At 42.3% G+C, this 14584-nt stretch overlaps 1 protein-coding gene across 2 annotated transcripts in view; it reads right to left on the bottom strand.

The window, feature by feature from the left end:
• Window positions 1-11613, bottom strand: part of LOC124048461 (supervillin-like) — a 72444-nt gene extending 60831 nt beyond the window's left edge. Inside the window, exon 1 of one of the 2 annotated variants that reach the window (XM_046369286.1) lies at window positions 11175-11613. The gene's annotated coding sequence lies outside the window, so the exon portion shown is untranslated. The remainder of the gene's footprint in view (window positions 1-11174) is intronic. The other variant, XM_046369288.1, reaches the window with a different exon arrangement.
• Window positions 11614-14584: the final 2971 nt, after the last annotated feature.

Raw genomic sequence — 14584 nt, 5'->3', positions numbered from 1 at the left:
ATTGTAACAAAATTTGAAAAACATCAACAGGTCTGAATACATTGAACAAAAATATAAACAAAACATGTAAAGTGTTGGTCCATGTTTCATGAGCTGAAATAAAAGATGCCAGAATTGTTTCATATGCACAAAATCTTATGTCTCAAATGTTGTTCACCAATTTGATTGCATCCCTGTTAGTGAACATTTCGCCTTGGCCAATATAATCCATCCACCTGACAGGTGTGGCATATCAAGAAGCTGATTAAACAGCATGATCATTACACAGGTGCACCTTGAGCTGGGGACAAAAGGCCACTAAAATGTGCAGTTGTCAAAACACAACGCCACAGATATCTCAAGTTGCGGGAGTGTGCAATTGTAATGCTGACTGCAGGAATGTCAACCAGTTGTTGCCAGAGAATTGAATGTTCATTTCTCTACCACAAGCCACCTCCAATGCCATTTTAGAGTATTTGGCAATACGTCCAGTGTAACCACTCCAGGACCGTCACATTCGGCTTCTTCACCTGTGGGATCGTGACCCAAACAGTTGATGATACGGAGTCGTATATCGGTCTGTAATAAAGCCTGATTGACTGGGCCTGGCTCCCCAGTGGGTGAGCCTAGGTCACAAGTAGAAGGGCCGACATCCTCCCAGGCACACTCACGGCTGCGCCCTTGCCCAGTTATGTGGAATCCATAGATTAGGGCCTAATGAATTTATTCCAATTAACTGTTCCTTACATTAACTTTAAATCAGTAAAATCTTTGAAATTGTTGCATGCTGCACTTATATTTTTGTTAGTTAGTTAGTTAGTTACTAGCTATTCATCCTTGACGTCATACTTGCATTAAGTGCAATACATCACTGCGTCATCTGCATTAATGTAGGTACACTAATAGCCCTTGAGCCTGATGGCAATGGACCAAAGCCAATGTTTATGTCAGGTGTCATTAGGGTTGCACATTTTGGGGAATATTCAGAGGTGAACATTTTGTGGAAATGTATTTGAATTACTGGAAATATACACAAATTAATATTAATACCATAAAATGTATGTTTTATATGTATGTCATGTAATGTTTTTTTGCATTGGATATTTACAATATCATATGGAGACAGAACAATTTAGTTACAAATTGAACATGAATAAAATGAGTTGACTCTTCACATGGGATGATTCCGCTGAACACCAAAAGAAAGGGAATATTGAATGATCCCCAAGGATCCATCGCATCTCCCAAAAACATTTAACATACATCTGTAAAATGATAGTCTAGGAAGTAAAGCTTTGGTTGTCTTCCTCCCAGGCTTCCATGTCTTCTCCCTGAACCTCCTCAATGTCCACCTCTTGAACATCAGACTCTGAGGACTCATCTTCACTGTCACTTTCCAACCTTGTTGAGGATGGCTCGCTGTCAGGCTCAAAAAGCCACAAACTTGCCTGGATGGCCACCAATTTTTCAACCCTTGTATTGGTCAGCCTGTTGCGTGCTTTGGTGTGTGTGTGTGTTCCCAAACAAGGACCAGTTGCACTCGGAGGAGGCTGATGTTAGTGGGCTTAGGAGGATGATGGAGGCAACAGGGGAAAGAGCCTCAGATCCACAAAGTCCCTTCCACCAGGTGGCTGATGAGATAAGTTGGCATGACTGCCATATTGCATCTCCATCCCAAAGCCCTTGCTTGGAAGTGTACTTTGCCAGACTGCCAAGAACCTTGCCTTCATCCAGGTCAAGGTGGCGAGACACAGTAGTGATGACACCATAGGCGTTGTTGATCTCTGCACCAGACAGGATGCTCTTGCCAGCATACTTGGGGTCCAACATGTATGCTACAGCATGTATGGGCTTCAGGCAGAAGTTGTCCCACTTTTTTATGCATTTCAGACATGCAGTTTCCAATCCGTGGAGCAACAGTAAAGTGGGCAGGGCCGTACGGATTTCTTCTCTTACTTCTGCAAGAGTCTGAACATCAGACAGGATGGCATTGTCTCCCTCAATCCGTGCAATGGCTACTGCTATAGGTTTCAGGAATTTCAGGCTGCTTACCACTCTCTCCCAAAATACATCATCCAGGTGGATCCTCTTGATGGGGCTGTCCATATTGGCAGACTGTGATATGGCCATTTCTTGGATAGACTCCTTCCCCTCCAGGAGACTGTCAAACATGATGACAACACCGCCCCAACGGGTGTTGCTGGGCAGCTTCAATGTGGTGCTCTTATTCTTCTCACTTTACTTGGTGAGGAAGATTGCAGCTTTAACTTGATGACCGTTCACAAACCGAACCATTTCCTTGGCCCTCTTGTAAAGTGTATCCATTGTTTTCAGTGCCATGTCGGCCTTGAGGAGCAGATTCAATGCATGAGCAGCACAGCCAATGGGTGTGATGTGAGGGTAGGACTCCTCCACGTTAGACCAAGCAGCCTTCATGTTTGCAGCATTGTCTGTCACCAGTGCAAATACCTTCTGTGTTCCAAGGTCATTGATGACTGCCTTCATCTGCAATTTAGACCGGTGTGTCCATTGTCCCTTGTGTCTATGCTCTTGTAGAATACTGGTTGAGTTGTGGAGATGTAGTGAATTATTCCTTTCCCACAAACATTTGACCACCCATCAGAGATGATTGCAATACAGTCGGCTTTCGCTATGATTTGCTAGACCTTCACTTGAACTCTACATCCAGCAAATGAGTAGAACAAGGATGTCTGGTTTGGGTGAATGCTGGGCGAAGAACATTCTGAAATCTCTTCCAATGCACATTGCCTGTGAGCATCAGAGGTTAACCCTGTTGCATACACAGCTCAAGCAAGACATTCGACAGCATTTCTCTGACGACATTCCTCAATTGAGTCCATGAGCTGTTGCTAGCGATAACAGGCTGACTACACTGCTCGCGTCACAAAATCATTTTATTGTGCGCGCCAACGAGCGTCTGCATTGCCAAGCGTTAAAATAGAAGTCAGTTCTATTTGTGACGCAGATCACACTGCAAGTCCTGCCTCTCCCATCTCCTCATTGGTTTATAGAAGCAGATACCAACATGCCATCTCCTCATTTGTTATAAGTGACTGAAAGACAAACAAAGTCAGTGGCGGTAATGCACATAATTTTTGAAAGTTGCCAATCACAATATAAAGTCAAGAGAAGAAAAAGCCTGTAAGGAGAAGAGTTGACTAGAAACAATTCGGTTGACCGTTATGTGTAGATTAATTGGTGGGGTCCTTGTGCATTTCAGGTAAAATAACAACTCAATGTTTATATCCCAGGACAAATTAGCTAGCAACCGCAAGCTAGCTAAATAGGACAAATTAGCTAGCAAGTGCAAGCCAGATAGCTAAATTGCCATAAATGTTTAATGCTTTTCGACCTGTCCCCAAATGAATATAATTGGTTCAGAGTTTGTTTTGATATTTTTCGTGATCGCGTTTGGTGTGGGGGGACAAAATACATTTATGCACGATGGTGCACGCGCGCAGCCGGTTTGGGTTCCATGTAAGGTGTCTGATTCATCATTTTCACCTGGAATAGAAGTCAGAGGTTGCTTGTTGTGAGCTCTGTGGGAACTTTATGCACTTGCCCAGATGATTCTGCATCTTTGTTGCATTCTTCACATGTTATTTGGCACAGTATTTGCAAATTACACAGCTTTTCCTTCTACATTAGCTTCAGTAAAATGTCTCCAGACATCAGATAGTGGCATTTCCCTGTTAAAGATTAGATTTTTTTAAATTATTATTATTATTTTTGATATTTTTATATTCCACACACAGATAAATAGTTAAGCAGTTAGATTAAACAACTCATTTGTAAGATAAATGTTTTAAAATTAAAGAAGTATGGAAACGGGTGAATTAACACTCATTTAGCAGGCTCAACCAAGCTAAAACCCACATGGTAGCAAACACCAACTAGCAGAAATTGTTACTAAGTTGTAAATGATTAAAACACACTATGCTGTAGACTACGATTTACTAGTTGACAAAAAAAAATCATGCATGTCATATAAAATATATTCACCCCACCCAATATTGTAATCAAAACTTACCAGAAAGCATGTAGTCATTGTCTCAGACAGTGTAGTAATGTGGGCTCAATAGCATCTCATTAGAGTGCAAGATCTTCAGAATTAGCTGTACATGTGATGGAAGTATTCACTGTGCATGCAGAGGGTTGCAATTCCATTAAATTGGGGATAATTTAATCAAAATATGCCACAAGACCTAGAATTGCCTTGTGTATGCCACAAAAAAGGTCCACTTATAAGCTACCTTTTTTTAAGCAAAATTCCCCAAATTCCATGGCTTAATTTACCATGGAAATTTTCCGACACTTTGCAACCATATGTGTCATACAATGTGAATGAAGGATATGAGTGGATGAGGTTAAACAGGTTTAATCTCAGGCAGTTGCACCAAAGGAGGTGTTAACTTCATATAGTGTCCTAACAAAAAACAAAAAAAATGTAACATTGTCTGTCAGGGATCGGAATGTTAGCAGTGTCAATAGCAATACGGCTTGAGGAACAAGTCAACCCCATTGCAAAGTGGGAGCTGTCAACATCAAACAAATTCAAATTCCCCTTATCTTAGCGGAGCACTTCAGGTGTGCCAAACCAAGCTTTATCCAACATAGGGCTCACCAGTCACCCTCATCCACCTCATCCTCTCTCCTCTTCATTCCCCCCTTTGTTGAGTGACAGATACCTGCATACGCAACCCAACACCACCCAGGACCACAGTCACACGTTCAGCTGAGTGATGATGACACTTACCACTTAACTGCCAAACAATGGAGTCAATGTCACCTTGTTTGGAGTCTTCTATCCATTTACATGGTCAAAATAAAAGGATGGGTAAAACAGAGAAACAAGGTCAAAGAAAACGAGTGCCGCTCCCTGCTTGGAAATGTTCCACTGTTTTAGCTAGAATGTTCTCTCTGGGGCAAGAAGACCTTGTATGCGCATGTAGTAGGTCATTATATGAAAAAACTCTCTTCTTTTTTTTACCCAATCACAATGTGGCATATCAAGACAACCATCAACATTCTTCTCCCCTTCTTGCTTAACTCCAGCCGATGGTTGGGTATGATATGACCGGAAGGCCCGTTGTGACATAGCTAGTACTGTCAGAGATGTGTCTACTTTATCCATGATAAAAATGAATCTGCCTCAAACACCATTATGTCCACAGTGTAGCTACAAAACTACCAACAGTCAGAGTAAAAATAAGAATTGTAGTAGCAGTGTGATAAAGGCAGTTTAGTAAGAGAACAATTTGCAGATATGTGCAGCACGTCATTGCTCCCCCTCTCGCTCGGCTGTGTGCGATTCTTACTAGCCGTCACTCAAATGCCGAGGGGCTGGATCTCATCGGCTAGAACTCAAATTTCTAGGGTGCTGGCCTATGTGGGGGAGATGTAGGTAAAATGCTTGACAGAAATTTACTGCACAAAACCAGCCTAACTCCTGCACACATATTGTGCACAGTACTCTCACACACACACTACACTTACTTGTACCTTGTTTCATACAGTTTGCATGGAGCTGCTATATGGACAGATAATGCCTTGATTGCAAAATAATATTTTGCCAACTAAGCTCATGCCGCACTCAAACATTCACTCCTATGCCAAAATGGCTGCCTTATGTTACATCTTACTACTACAGTATGAAACAACTAGGCCTACAGCACATTCTTGTTCTGTTTTATCTTGCTTCTTTAACTTTGATTTCACAGGTGTGTTTAAGAACACTTCCCCTGCTTGCTCGTTCGCAGCCATTGTTTGCAGAGATTTTGTCTCTGCCTTGCTTGAGGAGAACCCAGGCTGTCCAAGACTCAAGTATATGCTCTGTCAACCAAACACTTAGGGTAGTTTTCTGGGCACACCGCCAAGGCCAATACAGTGGGTGAAACAAGAATAGAGTTAGCTTTTATGACGTTGAGCTCATTCAGTGTATGGGCTCCATTCAACAGTGCGGTGCATGAATGACATTCACATTCAATGGAGCTCTCGTCTAGCAGCTGTTTTAGAAGAGTTGGCACTTGACTGTATTGATACAAAAGCAGAATACATGGAATAGTGGCGTGAGAAGTTAAGACCAATTGGCCACATACTAATGATGTGTTGTTCAGTTGGAATATTTTGTTGATTGCAGTTGCAGATACTTTGACAATATTGTGAAATATTACTTACTCAATGCATTGAGTATCTGATAGATTGACTGTTTGGGGTGTAGAAAACACTGAACAAGATCTACACCTTCACAGTAGGCTACCTGATCTAGTCTTACTAGCATGGGAATTAAACAAAGAAGGAAGTCACAAGGACTCGCATATCTCCAGACTATGTAAATATGTAACAACATTAAGCACAGGCGAAATTGCCAAGGGGGATTGGGGGGAGGGGCATGTTAGAATATTAACACTTCAAAAGCAAAATGGCAGAATGTTTAGAATTGCATGAAATTAGTTTTAAAAACATTACACAAGTGTCAGTCTTTATCCATGGTACATATATAGGGACTGGGCATAAGGTAACTCTAACTATAATATAACTCAGTCTTCATCTTTTGTGTGTTCTTGTTCTAAATTTAAATAAATATGCATGTGTGCATCATAATACAACTCAAATGTGTCTTCATAATATTTGCCTTGAAATACCTCCATTAGTGATTAGTGACTTATCCTTCCACTTATACTGTGTTTTCAAAATATCCCTCCATATAACCCTCAAGAAAAGGCATAAGTCATGTCAAACTGGATGTGTCACTGCAACCTTAAAAGGTCCTAAATGAAGTCACGATTGCCCTTGATTATAAGCAATGTTGTGCTGCTATTTTTATTGACTTAGCCAAACCTTTTGATACGGTAGACTGGGTATTCCCAAACTGGGGAAGTGGTATGCAATTAAAAATGTGAAGAACAATTTTTTTTTTTGTAATTCACATTTTCAAACAGTACATTTATATTTTCAAACGTGGCTATACATTTGGGTGAGGTTTTTTTTCTCGGCTGAGTAGCCTTGGTTTAATTGTATTTTTGGCAGTGAAACATCTAGTGTCCAGTGAAGAAACAACACAATGTCAAATACAGGTAGCCTAGTCAAATAATTAACATCCAATCACATTAACCATTACACTCTCACGGGAAACCTCCACTCTTGCGAAGACATTTAGAAGTGAAACATGACCATTTGAAAAATAAGTCATGGGAGTTTGAGCCAGAATAAAGATGTCTTACTACTCGAAAGTCATGTATAGCAACAGATACCATTAATAAGAAGGGGTTAGAAACATCTTATATCGTGAGCTACCAAGTAGCTAGGACAGGCAAGCCCCATTCTATTGTGGAGGACTTCATTCTTCCTGCTGCCGCAGATAAGGCTGGGACAATGCTGGGGGAGAAGGCCAAAAACTATACAGACAATGACTTCATCAAACAACACTGTTTCACGATGCATCAGTGACATGGCAGGAGATGTTTTGAAACAATTACTAAACACATGATGCTCTCTGCACTTTTAAGGACCTCTGAGACTATCACAGTGCAGGTGCATTTATACGGAGACTTGATTACACACAGGTGGATTGTATTTATCATCATTAGTCATTTAGGTCAACATTGGATCATTCAGAGATCCTCACTGAACTTCTGGAGAGAGTTTGCTGCACTGAAAGTAAAGGGGCTGAATAATTTTGCACGCCCAATTTTTCAGTTTTTGATTTGTTAAAAAAAAGTTTAATATCCAATAAATGTCGTTCTACTTCATGATTGTGTCCCAGTTGTTGATTCTTCACAAAAAAAATACAGTTTTATATCTTTATGTTTGAAGCCTGAAATGTGGCAAAAGGTCGCAAAGTTCAAGGGGGCCGAATACTTTCGCAAGGCACTGTAGGCCCCACACTTCTCCATTTACAACAACAACCATAGCTTAAGCATTAGGAAGTTCTCTCATTCATATGCAGATATGCAGATGATAGTCTTACACTCAGAGCTTGCCCCTCCCCGGATTTTGTGTTAAACGCTCTACAACAAAGCTTTCTTAGTGTCCAACAAGCTTTCTCTGCCCTTAACCTTGTTCTGAACACCTCCAAAACAATGTGGTTTGGTACGAAGAATGCCCCTCTCCCCACCGGTGTGATTACTACCTGAGGGTTTAGAGCTTGAGGTAGTGACCTCACAAGTACTTGGGAATATGGCTAAGACGGTACACTGTCCTTCTCTCAGCACATATCAAAGCTGCAGGCTAAGGTTAAATCTAGACTTGATTGCCTCTACAACAGCTGCCTAACTAACCATGATTCAGATGACCACCCTACCCATAAGGAGATGTAATTTATAGGTCGGCAGGTAACATCGTACCCAAACCGGTCGAGTGCAAATTGATTTTGTCCCCCCACAACAAACGCGATCACGACACACAGGTTGAAATATCAAAACAAACTCAAAACCAATTATATTAATCAGGGGACAGGTCAAAAAGCATTAAACATTTACGGCAATTTAGCTAGCTAGCTTGCAGTTATAGCTAATTTGTCCTATTTAGCTAGCTTGCTGTTGCTAGCTAATTTGTCCTGGGATATAAATGTTGAGTTATTTTACCTGAAATGCACAAGGTCCTCTACGCTGCCAATTAATCCACACATAAAACTGTCAACTGAATTGTTTCTAGTCATCGCACCTCCTTCCAGGCTTTTTCTTCTTTGGACTTTATATGGCCATTGGCATCTAATAGTATTACCATGATGACGACCGACCTCAGTTCGTATTTCAATCACCCACGTGGGTATAACCAATGAGGAGATACCCATGTGGGTATCTGCTTCTATAAACCAATGAGGAGATGGGAGAGGCAGGCGAGGTAACTTCTATTTTCGCACGCGACACGAGTGGTGTGGTCAGCATGTAAGGGTACTTTCGGGCAGCTAGATGTTCTCTACCATCAGATTTGCCACCAATGCTCCTTATAGGACACATCACTGCACTCTATACTACTCTGTAAACTGGTCATCTCTGTATACCAGTCACAAGAGCCACTGGTTGATGCTTATTTATAAAAAACCCTTAGGTCTCACTACCCCTATCGGAGATACCTACTGCAGAATACATAATACAGAATACAAGTCACTTGGCTCTGTCATAACCTCACATGGTCTCTCCTATCATTGCTATGCAGACGACACACAATTAATCTTCTCCTTTCCCCCTTCTGATGACCAGGTGGCGAATCGCATCTCTGCATGTCTGGCAGACATATCAGTGTGGATGACGGATCACCACCTCAAGCTGAACTTCGGCAAGACGGAGCTGCTCTTCCTCCCGGGGAAGGACTGCCCGTTCCATGATCTCGCCATCACGGTTGACAACTCCATTGTGTCCTCCTCCCAGAGCGCTAAGAACCTTGGCGTGATCCTGGACAACAAACTGTCGTTCTCAACTAACATCAAGGCGGTGGCCCGTTCCTGTAGGTTCATGCTCTACAACATCCGCAGAGTACGACCCTGCCTCACACAGGATGCGGCGCAGGTCCTAATCCAGGCACTTGTCATCTCCCGTCTGGATTACTGCAACTCGCTGTTGGCTGGGCTCCCTGCCTGTGCCATTAAACCCCTACAACTCATCCAGAACGCCGCAGCCCGTCTAGTGTTCAACCTTCCCAAGTTCTCTCACGTCACCCCGCTCCTCCGCTCTCTCCACTGGCTTCCAGTTGAAGCTCGCATCCGCTACAAGACCATGGTGCTTGCCTACGGAGCTGTGAGGGGAACGGCACCTCAGTACCTCCAGGCTCTGATCAGGCCCTACACCCAAATAAGGGCACTGCGTTCATCCACCTCTGGCCTGCTCGCCTCCCTACCACTGAGGAAGTACAGTTCCCGCTCAGCTCAGTCAAAACTGTTCGCTGCTCTGGCTCCCCAATGGTGGAACAAACTCCCTCACGACGCCAGGACAGCGGAGTCAATCACCACCTTCCGGAGACACCTGAAACCCCACCTCTTTAAGGAATACCTAGGATAGGATAAAGTAATCCTTCTCACCCCCCTTAAAATATTTAGATGCACTATTGTAAAGTGGTTGTTCCACTGGATGTCATAAGGTGAATGCACCAATTTGTAAGTCGCTCTGGATAAGAGCATCTGCTAAATGACTTAAATGTAAATGTAAATACATCATCCACATACAACACCCGTTCTGCCAGTAACATTATGTTAAAAGGTCCCCAAAGCACACACATCCCTGAGTCACTCCTCTTTTCAATTTGCTGCAGCTAGAGACTGGAACGAGCTGGAAAAAAAACTACAACCGTACAGTTTTATCCCCATCTCTTCATTCAAAGACTCAGTCATGCACACTCTTAATGAGTTGTGACTGCTTCGTGTGGTGCATTGTTGTCTCTACCTTCTTGCCCTTTGTGCGGTTGTCTGTGCCCAATGTTTGTACCATGTTTTGTGATTGTACCATGTTGCGGTCATGTTGTGTTTTTATGTGTTGCTGCCATGCTGTTGTTGTCTTAGGTCTCTCCTCATGATGTGTGTTTGTCCTATATTTTTAATCCCAGCCCCTATCCTCACAGTAGGCCTTCTGCCTTCTGGTAGGTCGTTAGTTAAGTAAAGGTTAATTAATGTTTTTTCTAAACTGTAGAATTGTAGGAAATTCGTTATAAACTATTTTATTTTTTTAATTAGGGGGAGTACCACTGGACCCGGTCTACTGTTCATCCCTCCCACCATTGTTCATCCCTCCCACCATCTACACCACAATTTTGCCCTTAACATCAAAGTCTGAGTGAGCAGTTGATCTTTGAGCGTAACACAAAATACACACACACACCTATGCATACAGATCAGCTAAGTAGACTACAGCAGTAGACCTACTACTCCGACAAAATCTATGCAGACAAGTTGTCTTTCAGGCAATTGAATGACATCTTTCAATATCACAGAACAGTTACTAGAACATAACTGGCAACATTAAGAAACACTCAATTACAGTGCAGTGTTTGTAGTGATGTAATTTGGTGACGTGTGTTTTTGATAGGAAAACGGCAAATGTAATTATAGAAAAATGGTTTACAAACGAAGGAAAATGACTAACTCAATGAATGTATGGCGTGAAATGTGTATATATTCATTCATGAAACGCGCGCGTAACTTCAAAACAGATCAATTGCTACATAATATCTAGCCTACATACCGGTTTTTCAAATGGAGAACAGCCAACGGAAGGATTGGCTATCGTCAACAATCCACATTCCCCTTCTGCTGCAGTTTGTTGAACCAGTTACCAGACGGCCAGGTGGGTTTTCTTTCGATTTTAATTCACGAAAGGATTTAAACTTCCAAGTCCACTGAAACTGTAGGTAGAGCGAATGAAAATGCCGTTTTGTCCAACAGCGGGAGGCAACAGGTTTCAACTGTTGTTAAATAAATCCTACTACGATATATCCTACAGTTAGGATACTGTAGTTAGTGACTTTCCCACGGTAACTTGGAAGTGGCGATGAGAAACTCCAAATACACAACCACATCGGGTGCTAAAAGCCTACCCAGTGCCCTACGATTTTGAAGTGTGGTGTGTATTTTACTTTCCAATAGCTTCAAAACTTGAAAGCCCGCCCACTCCTGCTGTTCGCGGACAAGACACTACAGCTTCTACTTCTTCTTCTATGGTATATTGGCGATCGCACAATTTTATGTGCATCCTGCCACCTACTGTGCGGGATGGAAACAGGATTCCCAAAAATGGAACAAAATACACAAAAAAAAACTACCAAAGCAATAAATAAATAAACGAACCTGGGAGGGAACCTCCACTACAGTATCTTCACTAGCATCACTTGTTTTCTCAATTATTTTAATTGCCTCCGCATAGGAGATCAATTTTTAATTGATCGCTCTAACTTTTGGCACCTCAATGGTTTCACCCAGACAGGGCACTCCAGGAGCTCAGGATCATGATTCCCACCACAATGTCCTTCACCCTGACAGGGCACCCCAGGAGCTCATGATCATGATTCCCACCTCAATGTCCTTCACCCTGACAGGACACTCCAGGAGCTCAGGATCATGATTCCCACCACAATGTCCTTCACCCTGACATGACACTCCAGGAGCTCAGGATCATGATTCCCACCACAATGTCCTTCACCCTGACAGGACACTCCAGGAGCTAAGGATCATGATTCCCACCACAATGTCCTTCACCCTGACAGGGCACTCCAGGAGCTCAGGATCATGATTCCCACCACAATGTCCTTCACCCTGACAGGACACTCCAGGAGCTCAGGATCATGATTCCCACCACAATGTCCTTCACCCTGACAGGGCACTCCAGGAGCTCAGGATCATGATTCCCACCACAATGTCCTTCACCCAGACAGGGCACTCCAGGAGCTCGGGATCATGATTCCCACCACAATTGCAATACTGGCGTCCTTCTACGCACCGTTCTTCAATATATTCTGTCCGTCTACACACACTTGAAACTTGGCTAAATCCTTTACAATTCTTAAACTGCAATGGTTTGGGGACGAAAGCTCTTACAGAATATCTTACATAACCAAGCTTTACATGCGTAGGTATTTGCTCTTTATCAAAAAAACGACAGAACTGACAGACTTTCTTATTTTTCTCCATTCACCCAATGGGTCAGGCGCAGGGCACTAACTACACCAGGAATTTTCTTCAGGTATTCAACCTGAACATCCGTCGTCACCCCTGAGATGACTCCTTTGGCGGGTGCTCTACTCCCAAGTTCAAAACACAAAACTTCTGTTGTTCGGATTCTTTTGAAGCTCACTGCAATCTTCCTTTGTTCTTCAGAAATACAATTAATCCTAATAAGACTACTCCTGGTCACTCTGAGAGACTCCACTTTTCCCAGTGCATACTTCACCATTTTCAACACCTCAAACGGGTTTCCCTCATATGCATCCTTACTCAACAAACACATCCCAACAATAAGAGATTCATTATCATTCATACGCGCATCCTCCACTCCAACGTTAGACCATTTCCTTTTTTTGTTCCAGTTTTTGCTACTACTGTTGTCCATTCAGAACATTCGTCTTCACCAACTTTGCTCGACGCGCTGCTTGATTCGAACTCAGCATCCACTTCTGCCATAGAAATTCTCTATGATGCAACTTCAAGTTGAGTCAGTTGAAAGAGGCCAATCAAGTCAGAATATTGCATCAAAGAGGGCTTGCTAGCCTATCAAGTATGCTTATGTGATTTTGTGTAACATGATGCACCCGTCCTGTCTTTTGTCAACTTTTATACTCTCTCTCTTTATATTCTGTGGACAGATGAAACTACAGTTGAGTTGTTTGGAAGGAACACACAACACTATGTGTGGAGAGAAAAAGGCACCGCACACCAACATCAAAACCACGTCCCAACTGTAAAGTATGGTGGAGGGAGCATCATGGTTTGGAACAGCTTGCTATCATCAACAGAAAAATGAATTCCCAAGTTTATCAAGACGTTTTGCAGGAGAATGTTAGGCTATGTGTCCGCCAATTCAAGCTCAACAGAAGTTGGGTGATACAACAGGACAACGACCCAAAACACAGAAGTAAATCAACAACAAAATGGCTTCAACAGAAGAAAATATGCCTTCTGGAGTGGCCCAGTCCTGACCTCAACCCGATTGAGATGCTGTGGCATGACCTCAAGAGAGCAGTTCACACCAGACATCCCAAGAATTATCCTGAACTGAAACAGTTTTGTAAAGAAAATGGTCCAAAATTCCTCCTGACCGTTGATTAAATACAAGGGTTCACATACTTTTCCCACCCTGCACTGTGAATGTTTACACAGTGAGTTCAATAAAGACATGAAAACGTATAATTGTTTGTGTGTTATTAGTTTAAGCAGACTGTTTGTCTAATGTTGTCAGGGGTGGAATCAGAGGGGTGCCTGGGGTTGCACTGGACATCCCTGATATCTGATTGGCCACTCCGGGTGCCACGCCAAAATTGAATTCGCTACTTGCAGTTTGATGCTGATTGACATCTCATTTCACCTCTTGTTGAAATAAGCGTTTATTTTGATATTCGGCAGCACATTTATCAAAATTGAGGACGAGAACTGGAGAGCATTAATGTTGGTTGCAAGATACAGAAGAAGAACATGCAGATGAGGAAGATAGAATATTTCCACAGCTCCACAAGCTCTTTTCGCGATTGGCGAAAGCATCATATTTGAAGGAAGTTTTAAGGTATAGTATTGGTTTAGGTTTCCTGAACAACTTTTACGAAAGTGTGTAAGTTAACGTTGGACCTTTGTCTCTGTTAACAGACAGTTAATCAGATAAGAGAGATTGGTTCCCAATTTAGCCTAACATTATGTTTACATCTGTGCTAGTTATACACGCATATAATGTTCAGTTTCGTAAGTTACAGTATACGAATGTTTAGCTAATGTGGGGTAACTTGTAGACCACAGCTGTCAGTATTCAGCTATTTGAAATGCATCAACATTAACTCAGTTAGATGTCTTACTTGAACTCAAAATGAACAATTGTTATTATCAATCTGTTAACGTTACTCAAAATATTACCACAATTTGCAGATAGCCTGTTTGCTATCGTAAAGGTGTACG

The sequence above is a fragment of the Oncorhynchus gorbuscha genome, linkage group LG11, assembly GCF_021184085.1.
Source record: "Oncorhynchus gorbuscha isolate QuinsamMale2020 ecotype Even-year linkage group LG11, OgorEven_v1.0, whole genome shotgun sequence".
Taxonomy (NCBI): Eukaryota; Metazoa; Chordata; class Actinopteri; order Salmoniformes; family Salmonidae; genus Oncorhynchus; species Oncorhynchus gorbuscha.
This window is presented reverse-complemented; position numbering and strand designations above follow the sequence as displayed.